The sequence below is a fragment of the Schistocerca gregaria genome, chromosome 8 (assembly GCF_023897955.1).
Source record: "Schistocerca gregaria isolate iqSchGreg1 chromosome 8, iqSchGreg1.2, whole genome shotgun sequence".
NCBI classification, from domain to species: Eukaryota; Metazoa; Arthropoda; class Insecta; order Orthoptera; family Acrididae; genus Schistocerca; species Schistocerca gregaria.
This window is the reverse complement of record NC_064927.1, coordinates 182,084,813-182,098,380: the sequence shown is the minus strand read 5'-3', so window position 1 is coordinate 182,098,380 and position 13,568 is coordinate 182,084,813. Positions and strand designations below refer to the sequence as shown.

The 13,568-nt window shown below is 42.7% G+C and overlaps 1 protein-coding gene across 11 annotated transcripts in view; it reads left to right on the top strand.

Annotated features, from left to right (window-relative positions):
* The window catches only part of LOC126283962 (aquaporin-like), a 388,928-nt gene that overhangs the window by 168,238 nt on the left and 207,122 nt on the right, over positions 1-13,568 (top strand). For 2 of the 11 annotated variants that reach the window (XM_049982414.1, XM_049982413.1), the window contains exon 1: positions 11,376-11,500. The exons of 7 other annotated variants lie outside the window; for them this stretch is intronic. The gene's annotated coding sequence lies outside the window, so the exon portion shown is untranslated. Of the gene's footprint in view, positions 1-11,369; positions 11,505-13,568 lie in introns of those variants that run through there. 2 more of the 11 variants (XM_049982409.1, XM_049982419.1) reach the window with 2 other exon arrangements.

Genomic DNA, 13,568 nt, shown 5'->3' with positions numbered 1-13,568 from the left:
TACTGAAATGCAGGAGGATCTGCAGCGAATTGACGCATGGTGCAGGGATTTGCAATTGAATCTCAATGTAGACAAGTGTAATGTGCTGCGAATACATTGAAAGAAAGACCCCTTATCATTTAGCTACAATGTAGCAGGTCAGCAACTGGAAGCAGTTAATGCCATAAATTATCTGTTAGTACGCCTTAGGAGCAATTTAAAATGGAATGATATTATAAATTTGATAATCGGTAAAGGAGATGCCAGACAGATTCATTGGAAGAATCCTAAAGAAATGCAATCCGAAAACAATGGAAGTAGGTTACAGTACGCTCTCTCTCCCGCTGCTTAAATACTGCTCAGCAGTGTGGGATCCGTACCAGATAGGGTTGATAGAAGAGATAGAGAAGATCCAACGGAGAGCAGCGCGCTTCGTTACATGATCATTTAGTAATCGCGAAAGTTTTACGGAGATGACAGACAAACTCCAGTGTAAGACTCTGCAGGAGAGACGCTCAGTAGCTCGGTACGGGCTTTTGTTGAAGTTTCGAGAACATACCTTCACCGAAGAGTGAAGCAGTATATTGCTCCCTCCTACGTATATCTCGAGAAGAGACCATGAGAATAAAATCAGAGAGATTAGAGCCCACACAGAGGCATACCGACATTCCTTCTCTCCACGAACAATACGAGGGAGAACCGATAGAGGTACTCAAGGTACCCTCCGCCACACACCGTCAGGTGGCTTGCGGAGTATGGATGTAGATATAGGTGTAGAGAGGAATGAGAACACGTTACACACCACAGAATGTTCATGAAACTCATCCGTGGCCTTCCATTACCAACCTTGTTACGCCGACAGGATGGTACTGATACGTGATATCAGAATTACATGCAAGTACTCAGAATTGGGGATAATCTGTTACCAAAATACTTAACGCCCGCGTACAAAATAAGATTGATCTTTCCTAGAAGCATGATACCAGCCATATAAGGGATCTAGTTAACGACGTACATGGGAAACAAGGAAAGTACTGTACGATAACGCCCTCACACTAGTTACGACGCTACGCCAGTTCTTGCCTTAGGAACAGATTTCTCTATAACAAACAGCACTGGACATGAAGTACTTTCTCTGTTCGCACAGCACACTCCTCTTATCGGTCATACACTTGACCATGAATACCCATGTGCCCAGTCAAATGCGGACTGCTCGGGTGCTTGGTGGTACTCCAGTGTTCCCCCTCGTGTTACTCGCTTGCGTATTTGTTCTTCGTTCAATAAAGTCTCAGCTATAACTTTTAACCTCATGTTCACTAATATTCCATAAAATTTGTATACTTTGTCCAATAAGCTGTTATGACTGTCTCTCTTCAGCAGTATATGTTAAATAATGATATCATATTTTAAAACATTTCTTGTGGAGGAAATCAAATGTATAGCTAAAATGCTTTGGAAATGGAATAAAAAGCAGTCTTGAGCGCAATTAAATATTTATTTGGAATGGTAACCCGTTACAGTCATAATGTGACCATCTTCAGACCAATTGTACCATGACATTCACAGAGCCACTACATCTGCTCCGTTTAACTGCCACTGGTACAGTTGGTCTGAAGATTGTTACCCTGTGACTGAAAATCTTTACCATTGAAAAAGAATATTTTATTGAGATCAATGCAGTTCTTAATACATTTTTAAATTAAATAAATGTGATACGGTGCCTCGATATTTTAAAAGTTCAACGTTTATGCCAACCATAACAGTAGCTTCTTTATTCTTTGTGGAGTTGACGTTTTACATTAATTCATCCATACATAAATCGTCAACACATTCAACTACAGTTTAATCCTAATTATGTGTGGAGTGTGATACTTCATATCACAAGTTTTTGTAATGTTCTATCAACTGGAACATGCTGCGCATAAATGTGCGGAAAAAAAGCACTCCGTCTTCAGGCCACAAGTGGCCCATCGGGACCATCCGATCGCCGTGTCATCCTCATATGAAGATGCGGACAGGGGGGCCGTGTGGTCAGCACACCGCTCTCCCGGAGCCGCTACTATTCGGTCAAGTAGCCCCTCAGTTGGCATGACGAGGCTGAGTGCAACTCGAAAAATGGCAACAGCACATGGCAGCTGGATGGTCACCCATCCAAGTAACGGCCACGCCCGACAGCGCTTAACTTCAGTGATCTCACGGGAACCGGTGTATCCACTGAGGCAAGGCCGTTGTCATAAATGAGCGGAAAGAGCCAATGTTATTTAATTACCGGATTGACCAATGCTGAAAACAGTTACAACTAGGGCTGTTGCATATCGTACGTGTTCGTTACTGAGTAACGAATATTCTACGAGGTTCAAAGTACCGCTCCGTTGCTCCCTGAAACGTCTCGTTGCTCGCACTTTTATTTCCCGCACACGATTCGCGGTCAACCCGGCACTTGCCATTAGATTCCTTATTCCTTAAATTTGTTACCCTCGCCGGACTTCTTTCCCACAGGTTCGTGCAAAGTCGATAGTTTTCGCAGCCCTTCAACTTCTAATTTTCAGCGAAGCAGAGCATTGTGACTGAGTCTCTCTTCATGTGCAGCTTGTACACTTCACTGGTGCTGTTAACATACCATAATTTTAGACACATCAAAAAAAGTTTTGCATCGCCCCTGTTCCCAGAACTCCTGAAGATAGACGTTGACTGTGGAAATTGTATCACAGACATAGTCCCTTTGACTTTTGAGACATGTCACTAAACCCGCCTAAAGGTTTAAACAACCATGCATGAGCAGCGCCTGTTAGACGCAGGGGGTCCGACAAGCTATCAGTTCCAGTCATTTCACCAGGAAGAAGCTATACGGCTCGTGTTGTCTGTAGTTCAGCTATGCTTAGACGGTCAATACCGCGGTTCTATTGCGTCCGCATTGTTACTTTGTGCCAGGGAGGACTCTGAAAAAGTGTCCAGCCGTCTAGGAGTGAACCAAAGCGATGTTCTTCGGACATGGAGGAGATACAGAGAGACAAGAAGTGTCAATGACATGCCTCGCTCAGGCCGCCCAATTGTTACTACTGCAGTGGATGACCGCTACCTATGGATTATGGCTCGGAAGGACCCTGACAGCAACACCACCATGTTGAATAATGCTTTCCGTGCAGTCACAGGACGTCGCGTTACGACTCTGCGCAGTAGGCTGGATGATGCGCAACTTCACTCCCGACGTGCATGGCGAGGTCCATCTTTGCAATCACGACACTATGCATCGCGGTACAGATGGGCTCAACAACATTCCGAATGGACCGCTCAGGGTTGGCATACGCTTTCAACCAGACAATGGTCAGAGAAGTTTTTGGAGGTAACACGGTCAGGCCGAACGTCTTAGACACACTGTCCAGTGAGTGCAGCAAGGTGGAGGTTCCTTGCTGTTTTGGAGTGGCAGTATGTGAGGCCGAGGTACGCTGCTAGTGGTCATGGAAGACGCCGTATCGGTTGTGCAATACATGAATGCCATCCTCCGACCGATAGTGCAACCACATAGACAGAACATTGGCGAGACATTCGTTTTCATGGACGACAATTCGCTCCCCGATCTTGTGAATGACTTCCTTCAGCATAACGACATCGTTCGACTAGAGGGGCCAGCATGTTCTCCAGACATTATCCCTGTCGAGCATGATTGGAATAGATTGAAAACGGCTGTTTGTGGACGACGTGACCCACCGACCACTCTGAGGGATCCAAGCCGAATCGCCGTTGAGGAGTGGAACAATCTGGACCAACAATGAAGGATTGTCGGTATGCCTCTGTGTGGGCTCTGATCTCTCTGATTTTATCCTCGTGGATAGTATGCAACGACGAAGGCAGGCAAGAGGACGTGCTCCTGGGTATTAGAGGTGCTGGTGTGTACAGCAATCTGGGCAATCTTCTCTGAAGGTCTCGCTGTATGGTGGTACAACATGCAATGTGTGGTTATCATGAGCAATAAAAAGGGCGGAAATGACGTTTATGTTGATCTCTACTCCAATTTTCTGTACAGGTTCCGGAACTCTTGGAACCGAGTTGATGCAACTTTTTTTGATGTTTGTATTTATCTGACGATGCCGACACGGTTAATGATTTTGACTGCACCATCACATGTAATAGCATGATAAGCGTAATGCAACACGTTTTTGCTCAGGTCTGAAAATGATCATTAGTTAACTAAACTCAAAACTTCGTCCGAACAGGTCTCTGAAGACCCAACAGTAAAGGCCGACGGCCATGTCATCCTCAATCTATATGCGGATATGGAGTGGCATGTAATCAAGACACCACTCTTCCGCCAGTTGTCAGTTTCTCATGACCGGAGCCGATACTTCTCATTCAAGTAGCTTCTCAATTTGTCTCACAAGGGCTGAGTGCACCTCGCTTGCTAACAGGTCTCAGCGGACCGGATGGTCACCTATCCGAGTGCTAGACAAACGCGGTACTGCTTACCTTCAGTGATCAGAACGGAACCATTGTTACCACTGTGACAATGCCGTCGGCGAAGATGGTCATTACCGACCGAAATTGATAACCTGATTACAAACAAACATTGTGATGTAAGACTGGAATTAGAATAAAACAAGTCACTGCTAAAATAGAGAAGCGAATGCGTTTTCTCGTTCGCCATGTTTTCTTTCCTCGCATATAATTCCTGTCCGATTCGGGCGGAGACAGCAGTATTCGTAACCCTCCCATTTCCTTCTTAGCGCGCGTTACAGATTTCGGTGTATGGCTAATCGCCAGTTTTTCTTAGCCGATAGCGCTGAACAGGGGTTTGAACAGGGCTACGGCCAGTGGCTGGAATACAGCTGTATAATACGTCGCTGTGCTTCTGTCTTGCTTCTGCAGATGCCAGCCGCCGTACGCCTAGAAATGCCGTGTCTGCCTGTAGTGCCCTACCTGAGACAGTGGAGTAGCGATTCGATATGGAATTATTTTACAGCTTCTAGTACAACCGTGTGAATGTTCACCAGTTCGTCGAAGAAAAAAATATATTCAGGAAACAGATCCCACTCAAATGGTACATTCATGAGCACGGTTGATAAGACCCGCAGCTTGACAGATCAACAAAAAAAAGTATTTCTGTGTAATGGCAACGCCAGTAAAGATGTTCAGCAACGAACAACGAATTCTTTACAACGTGTATGTCTATCGCCAACACCGAGTACATAGGGTATGGAATTTTGTTGTTACTTTTACAATCCTAGTCACAACTATAAAATATCCATGAAGATGGGTCGCGAGTGATTTAAACCGGACTGTCGGCGTTAAAATAACTGCAGGAATGATGCCATTCTTTGGACATTCAACCACATAGCACACAAAAGCCTTCTTAAACCAGTTATTCGGTACTGCTTGTCAGTATTGGACCCTTACAAGATCTAGTTATTCAGGAGATCCAAAATAGAACGGAGCGTTCCGCCTAAGGTTCGTTTAATAAGAGCGATACCGCCACGGAGAAGTTCATCCAACATCAGTGGTAGGCGCTACAAGAGAGGCATTGTGCGTCACGAAAAGGCAGAGCACTATTCTTATTGGTTGTTTTTGACCACGCCTACCCATGTGTCCGGTCAAATCCGGCCTGATCGTCTCTTGGTGGTTCTCCAGGGATCACCCTCCTGTTACCAGCTCGAGTATTTGTTCTTCGCCCAATAAAGTATCAGCTATAGCTTTTGTGGTGTGCGTACTGTAAGACCTTCGGTACACACACCATCAGATTATTTGACTTGTCGCTCTAACGAAGTAGGTGAGTGTCAGCTATATGTCTCGTGATCTTATCGTGGCGTATTTATCTTCTGCCGTTAGGTCAGACGATAGAAATGCCACTTGCACGCTTACAGTACCAGATAGACGGTGACCAACTTTAAACAGAACTTGATTAATTTTCACACACATTTATTAAAATAATAAAAAGCATAGACATCACGTAACTTGATTCTGGATGCTGTTTACAATTGACAATCTGAAGTTCCTTTGGTCTTGGTACATTAATCTTATTCTCACATATCTCTGATACTTGACAAAAGTGTCTATACATTTATCTTCGTGGCTATGTACAGGAATATGGTAATCTTGTTAGGAGCAGACTGAAACTTCACTATAGACTGGTACAAAGAAATGCAGACTAATGCAGACTGACTAATCGGAGGTCTGTACGCTCGTTATAATACCTCGTGCGTTCAGGTATCACTGCGCGAGGGTGATCCGTGAGGAGAAAAGATTCTACGTTAGCAGCAATCTCATTGGCTGCGTTACATTTTAATACGCGGACCGGTGGAAGCAGAATTTGGTCCGTCTCTAAGGCAGTGCCATTTCGTAGTGCGGAGACGGACGAGCGCTGCGTCTGCGCTGTTGTGCTTAGCGGGGCGCGGTCTAGTGGCAAAGTTGTGTTCGCGCTGACTACGCGGAACTATGTACACAACAGCTTTTAACCTCTTTTTCGGTAATATTCCATAAACTTTGTATGCTTTGTCCTGCACAGAATATGGATCGCGCTACAGAAGCTGTGACACATGCTTTTCTCTAAACATCTAGCGTGCGATGATCGGCACCAGGCAGCATCTGGAGATGACTTTCTGCGACGGCCCGAAGAAGAATCCCCAGACTGTCAGTTTACCACCCTCAACTGCCAACTTTAAAAGCTCTGAAGGGGACGACTCGATGTTGTTGCCAATGTAATGGGCGAGAATTGTTTCCAAATTCAAGAAAAAGCATCGGAAAGCACATGTAACTTCCCTCCTTTTGCATACAAGACACATTTTTATACACAATGTTGATACTGGGCCGAAGCGGTGTCTTCATCAATGGTCAATCTCACTTGCCAAGAAATCTGTACAGAGGGATGCACTACTATTCGCTAAATCAAATTTTTACAGCGAACACAACCAACTCTCCAACGGTGATCGGAGGATTCGGCAGCGTCTACCTCTTTGACGTACTCGCAGTAAGGCAAAAATGTGCTAAATTTTTTTTTCTGTGGGCCGTTCGTCGACCGCGGCGTTCACTGACCACAGGCGATGCTGGCGCCTACCCAGCATTCAATAGCCGCGAAGCAAGAGACCTCGCAGAAGGCGCCTTCTTGACCTAATGAGGTTCACAATCTGTCTTTTGCTGACAAAAGACACCACAGAGACGTTTCCGGCGTCACACCTCTCCGTCTTGGGGAGCGCTAGGCTGCCTTTATAAACACACTGCTCTAGTATCGTCACTCAAATAACCCCAAATTAGCGACAAGTATGAATCATAATCACAAAGTTATATTTGAAACGAGTGGCTCAGCACATAGGAAAGTCAAAACAGCCTTCGGTGAAATTAAAAGCAATGATGATAACATTAAGAGTGCCGTGGGAATTTCACTGTTAAATGGAGAGGAGGAAGCGGATAGGTGGAAAGAGTGCATTGAGGCCGCTGTGATGGGGAGGACTCATCTGATGACGACAGAGCAGGAGTCGATACAGTAGAGATAGGAGATGCCGTATTCGAATCAGAATTTAAGAGAATTTTGGAAGACTTCAGATCAACTAAGGCAGAGTGAATATAAAAATTCCATCAGAATTTCTAAAATCAAAGTGGCAGATAAACGGCTCTTCACGTTGGCGTATGCAATCTATGAGTCTGCCGAAATACCATCTGACTTTCGGAAAAAAACATCACCCACACAATTCCGGCGATTGGAAGAGCCGGAGCCGACAAGTGCGAGAATTATTGCAAAATAAGCTCAACAGCTCACGCATCAATGTTGCTGAGGAGACTAATATAGAGAATGGAAAAGAAAACAGGGGATGTGTTAGATGACGATCAGTGCGGCTTTAGGAAAGGTAAAGGCACCGGAGGCGTCCTGACGTTGAGATTGGTTATGTGGTAACACTAAAGAAAAACCAAGACATGTTCATAGAATTTTTCGACCTGGAAAAGCCCTCGACCATGTAAAATGGTATAAGATGTTCGAAATTCTGAGAAAAATAGGGCTAAGCTGTATGAAAACACGGATAATATACAATAACAGTCAAGATGGAACAATAAGAGTGGAAGACCAAGAACGAACTGCTATGATGTAGTCTTTCCCCTGCTGTTCAGTCTATACGTTAAAGAAGCAACGCTGAAAATAAATGAAAGGTTCAAGAGTGGGATCAAAATTCAAGGTGGAAATATATCAATTACAAGATTCGGTGATGATATTGCTATCCTCAGTGAAAGTGAAGAATAATTACAGGATCATTTGAGTGGAATGAACAGTGTAATGAGTACGAAGTATGGATTGAGAGTAAATCGAAGAAAGACGAAGCTAATGAGGAGTAGCATAAAGGAGAACAGCTAGAAACTTACCATCATAATTGGGGATCACGAAGTAGACGAAATTTAGGAATCCCGCTGCCTAGGCATCAAAATAACCCATGACGGTTGGAACAAAGATAACATAAAATGCAGACTAGCAATGGCAAAAAGGGCATTACTGATCAAGAGAAATTTACTAGTATCAAACATAGGCCTCCATTCGAGGAAGAAATTTCTGAGAACATACGCCTGGAGAACAGCATTGTATGGTAGTGAAACATGGACTGTGCGAAAACTGGAAAAGAAGAGGATCAAAGCATTTGAGATGTGGTCGCACAGAAGAATATTGAAGATTAGATGGACTGATAGGGAAAGGAATGAGGACGTTGTTCGGAAAATAGGCGAGGAAAGGAATGTATGGAAAGACAAGAAGAAGGGAAAGGATGATAGGCAACATGGAATAACTTCCACAGTCTAGAGGGAGCTGTAGAGGAAAATGGAGACTGGAAAATAATTGAGGATGTATGTTGCATATGGTGCTCTAAGATGAAGAGGTTGGAACAGGAGAGGAATTCGTGGCCGGTCGCATCAAACAGAAGATCGGAGAACCGAAACGAAAAGTTAACAGTAATGCTTAGGGTACTTGAGAATTGCTGAAATAAATGTAACATTTTGTCGAAAAATACTTTTGGGTAAATGTTTGGGACACGTATAGCAGTTGCTTTGTGCAGACAGATCTACAGCCTTCGTATCAAAGTTTGCACAGGTGCTGTAAGCATGTGATGTATTAGGGGCGTACGTTCGCACTTCCATCGTCCTTCAAGCGAATGAGATATATTGGTACTATGTAGTGACCTGGTAAGTGCATACGTAGATATCAAATTGTGATGTTGGAGCAAGAGAACATACAAAAGAGGGCAGCTTGTATTGTGATGAATTTCTTCGACTTAAGTCGACTGTCACGTAAGTTTACATTTATTTCATTATTCTGCCATCAAGACCATTAAGGTGCGTAATTTAACACAGTTTACAATTCGATTCTTCTATATAGTAAGACATAGACTGAAAAAATGCAAACCTATGTTACAGTACTTGGAGATTTAGAAAAAGCTTTTGACAGTTTTGGCTGAAATACACTTTAAAAAATTCTGAATGTAACAGGGATAAAATTTAGTGTGCGAAAAGTTGCGTACAACTTGTACGAAAATCTGACTGCAGTTACAAGTGACGAAGGATATGAAAAGGATGGTAATGGTCAAGAGCTGTAGTAATTGACAAATGCTGTAACTTATCTCCGAAGCAAGCTGTGAAAGAAACCAAGAAGAAATTTCTAAAAGCAATTGAAGTTTAGGGAAAAGAAATAAAAAGTTTCACGTTTGCCTATGACTTTTAATTCTGAAACGGCGAAGGACTTGGAAGATCAACCGAACGGATTGGATGTTGTCTTGAAATGAGGTTATAAGATGAATATCAAGAGAATTAAAATAGCGGTAATGGAATGCAGTTGAATTAAATCAGGCGATGCTGATTGAATTGGACTAGCAAATAAGACGCAAATACTAGATGAATTTTGTTATGTGGACAGAAAAATAAATGACAATGGCTACAATAGAGAGGATATGTGATGCAGACTGACAATATCAAGAAAGGAATCTTGAAGAACAGATGAATTTAGTAAGGAGGAATATACCGGGTGATCAAAAAGTCAGTATAAATTTGAAAACTTAATAAACCACGGAATAATGTAGATATAGAGGTGAAAATTGACACACATGCTTGGAATGATATGGAGTTTTATTAGAACGAAAAAAAAACAAAGTATTGCTAGACGCGTGAAAGATCTCTTGCTCGCGTCGTTTGGTGATGATTGTGTGCTCAGCCGCCACTTTCGTCATGCTTGGCCTCCCAGGTCCCCAGACCTCAGTCGTGATCGACCGTCATCTCTAGGGATGCTGAAAGACAACATCCGACGCCAATGCCACACCATAACTCCGGACATGCTTTACAGTGCTGTTCACAACTTTATTCCTCGACTACAGCTATTGCTGAGGAATGATGGTGGACATATTGAGCATTTCCTGTAAATAACATCATCTTTGCTTTGCCTTACTTTCTTATGATAATTATTGCTATTCTGATCAGATGAAGCGCCAAATATCGGACTTTTTTGAACTTTTGTATTTTTTTGGTTCTAATAAAACCCCATGCCATTCCAAGCATACGTGTCAATTTGGACCTCCCTATCTACATTATTCCGTGATTTATTCAGTTTTCAAATTTATACTGACTTTTTGATCACCCGGTAAATGATGATGTTAGGAAGTCTTTCTGAAGGTATTCTTCTGGAGTGTAGCCTTTGACGAAAATGGAACAGTTCATATGAGAACAGAAGATTTTCAAACGTTGTGGTAAAGGAGAATGCTGAAGATAAGACTGGTAGATTGCGTAAGCAAAGGGGACGTACGGCATCAAATTGTGGGAAAAAGAAATGTGTGACACAACTTGCCTAAGAGAAGAGGACACATTCTGAGCCATCAAGGAATCGGGAATTTGGAAATGGAGGGAAAATCAAAGTCCAGAGCTTGAATGCCTTAAGCAGGTTCAAATGAAACTGCTTTCAGTAGTAATGCGTAGATGAAGAGGCTACAGTAGACTAGCCCGAGGAGATGCATGAAACCAGTCTTAGGACTAAGGACCATAACAACGATATGGTTGAAGAAAGACGGCAGGTATTGCAGATAACATATTTACGAAATCTCAAGGTGGGGTGCGTGTAGGAAAATTCATATAAAAATGAAGTTTACGCAGTGATCTTACGGATAAGATTAGATAATGGGCAACATGTATACAGTTGCCACGCAACAATCGTGAGTGAAGGAGAAACAAAATTTGACGCTGTCTGCTGCCACGAACTTTGCGCTGATTTACAGAGGACAGATATAGGTGTAGATAGGCCTACGGTTAAAATACAAGGACTGAGAATGACCTGCGGCACAGGTTTCGCCCTGAACGCGTGTGGCGGAGTTACACAACTGCCTCCAGCGCCACTGGCTGCCTCCCTCCCTGCGTCCCACGTGACGCGTTGCTCTCTGCAATGAGACATCCGCAGTGAGGCGCCAGCGGTGGGCAGTAGCGACAGCGACTGGCACCTCTCCAGCAGAGAGCTGCGGCTAGGATAACACCTGCTGCCGTGTCCCACAGCCCGCGGCCAGCTGCCAGAGGCGCTTCTGCCGTAAGTAAGCTCTGCACTACTTACCTAAAAACATCGCACGCCCACAAATATCTACGCCGAAGCTACTGTAATACCATCATTATCATCGTCATGAAGGATTAGGCCATTGAGCTGTTTCGTATCAGAATTGTTCACACCTTTTCTTTTGGGGACGTCTGCCGTTTTTATTTCTGGATTATGCAGCATTGCAGTTTTAATTATCCTATTATTAGACATACGTTGGACATGGTCTTTGCAGTTTAGTCTGTATCTTTCGGTTATAATAGTAATGGACTCTACATTTGGTTCTTGTCTAATATGGTATTTCCTCCGTAGTTCAGTGGTGGGCATCACGCTACAAAGAGGAAGGATTTCATCTCTTAGTAGTAATTGATCTGATGTCAGCATCCAACATTCACTACCATACAACAGCATAGTAAGACGGTTACTTTAGAAAGTTTAATTAACGTTTCTTTCGGTGCATTATGTTTCAGTGTACTTTTTATGTTCCACAGAAATGTCTGACTAGTCACTTTTAATTCTACATTATCTGACTCGGAAAAAGTAAAAGCATAGCTATTTAAACTCTGTTACTTGTTATTTGTTCATCTATAACAATTTTGGCTCTTATGGGTTACTATCTTTGGAATACCATTAATTTTGTCTTATCTGTCGATATTCTCATTCCTTATTTAGCAATATTTTCACTCTGCTTATGTACTACAATTTGAGTCCTTTCTTTCGCGGCAATAGTGCTAACCGGATGCTGGCTGTTGCATTGTCCGTATCTTCATAACTGACATTACACTGTTGCGACAGCCGTATGGGCACATTCTGAAAATTAGCCAATTAAATAAAAACACCTTTAGTATTTTATCCATCTTCAGCAACCAGTTCGATACAGGAAATTTAATATCTTTCCCTGTTTCTGGCACTTGGTGCCATGCTTCAGAATGTTACACCAGTCGCAAATAATACATTAGACGTAAATTTTTGATGAGGGGCATTAAATTTTTATAGTGAAGCTGATTGCTTAATAAAGCGTAAAAAAAAGAAATTAAAAAAAACTTTTCTTCAGCTTGTCATATTATGCGCTGACGATCAGCAAATAGAAGGTACTTGAGATTAAAATTAAAGCTTTTTCATGTATCTTTTAGTACAATCAACCACTGTCATGGAAAGAATAAGGAACAGAGATTAATATTTTCTGACTTCTTCATTAATATCGGCAGGTTCTATTCTGTCCTTTATAGTACGATTCCGTATTTTATTATCCGTGTACAACAATGACCGAATCGACATAATCAAATATGCTGGAATTTCCATTTACGTCAGCGATTTCGTAACATTTTCCGTTTTACCTTGTCAAATGCCATTTTTTTTTTTTTTTTTTTGGTCGTTGGTCTACTGACTGGTTTGATGCGGCCTGCCACGAATTCCTTTCCTGTGCTAACCTCTTTATCTCAGAGTAGCACTTGCAACCTACGTCTTCAATTATTTGCTTGACGTATTCCAATCTCTGTCTTCCTCTACAGTTTTTGCCCTCTACAGCTCCCTCTAGTACCATGGAAGTCATTCCATCATGTCTTAGCAGATGTCCTATCATCCTGTCCCTCCTCCTTATCAGTGTTTTCCTCATATTCCTTTCCTCTCCGATTTTGCGTAGAACTTCCTCATTCCTTACCTTATCAGTCCACTTAATTTTCAACATTCGTCTATAGCACCACATCTCAAATGCTTCGATTCTCTTCTGTTCCGGTTTTCCCACAGTCCATGTTTCACTACCATACAATGCTGTACTCCAGACGTACATCCTCAGAAATTTCTTCCTCAAATCAAGGCCGGTATTTGATATTAGTAGACCTCTCTTGGCCAGAAATGCCTTTTTTGCCATAGCGAGTCTGCTTTTGATGTCCTCCTTGCTTTGTCCGTCATTGGTTATTTTACTGCCTAGGTAGCAGAATTCCTTAACTTCATTGACTTCGTGACCATCAATCCTGATGTTAAGTCTCTCGCTGTTCTCATTTCTACTACTTCTCATTCCTTCGTCTTTCTCCGATTTACTCTCAAACCATACTGTGTACTCATT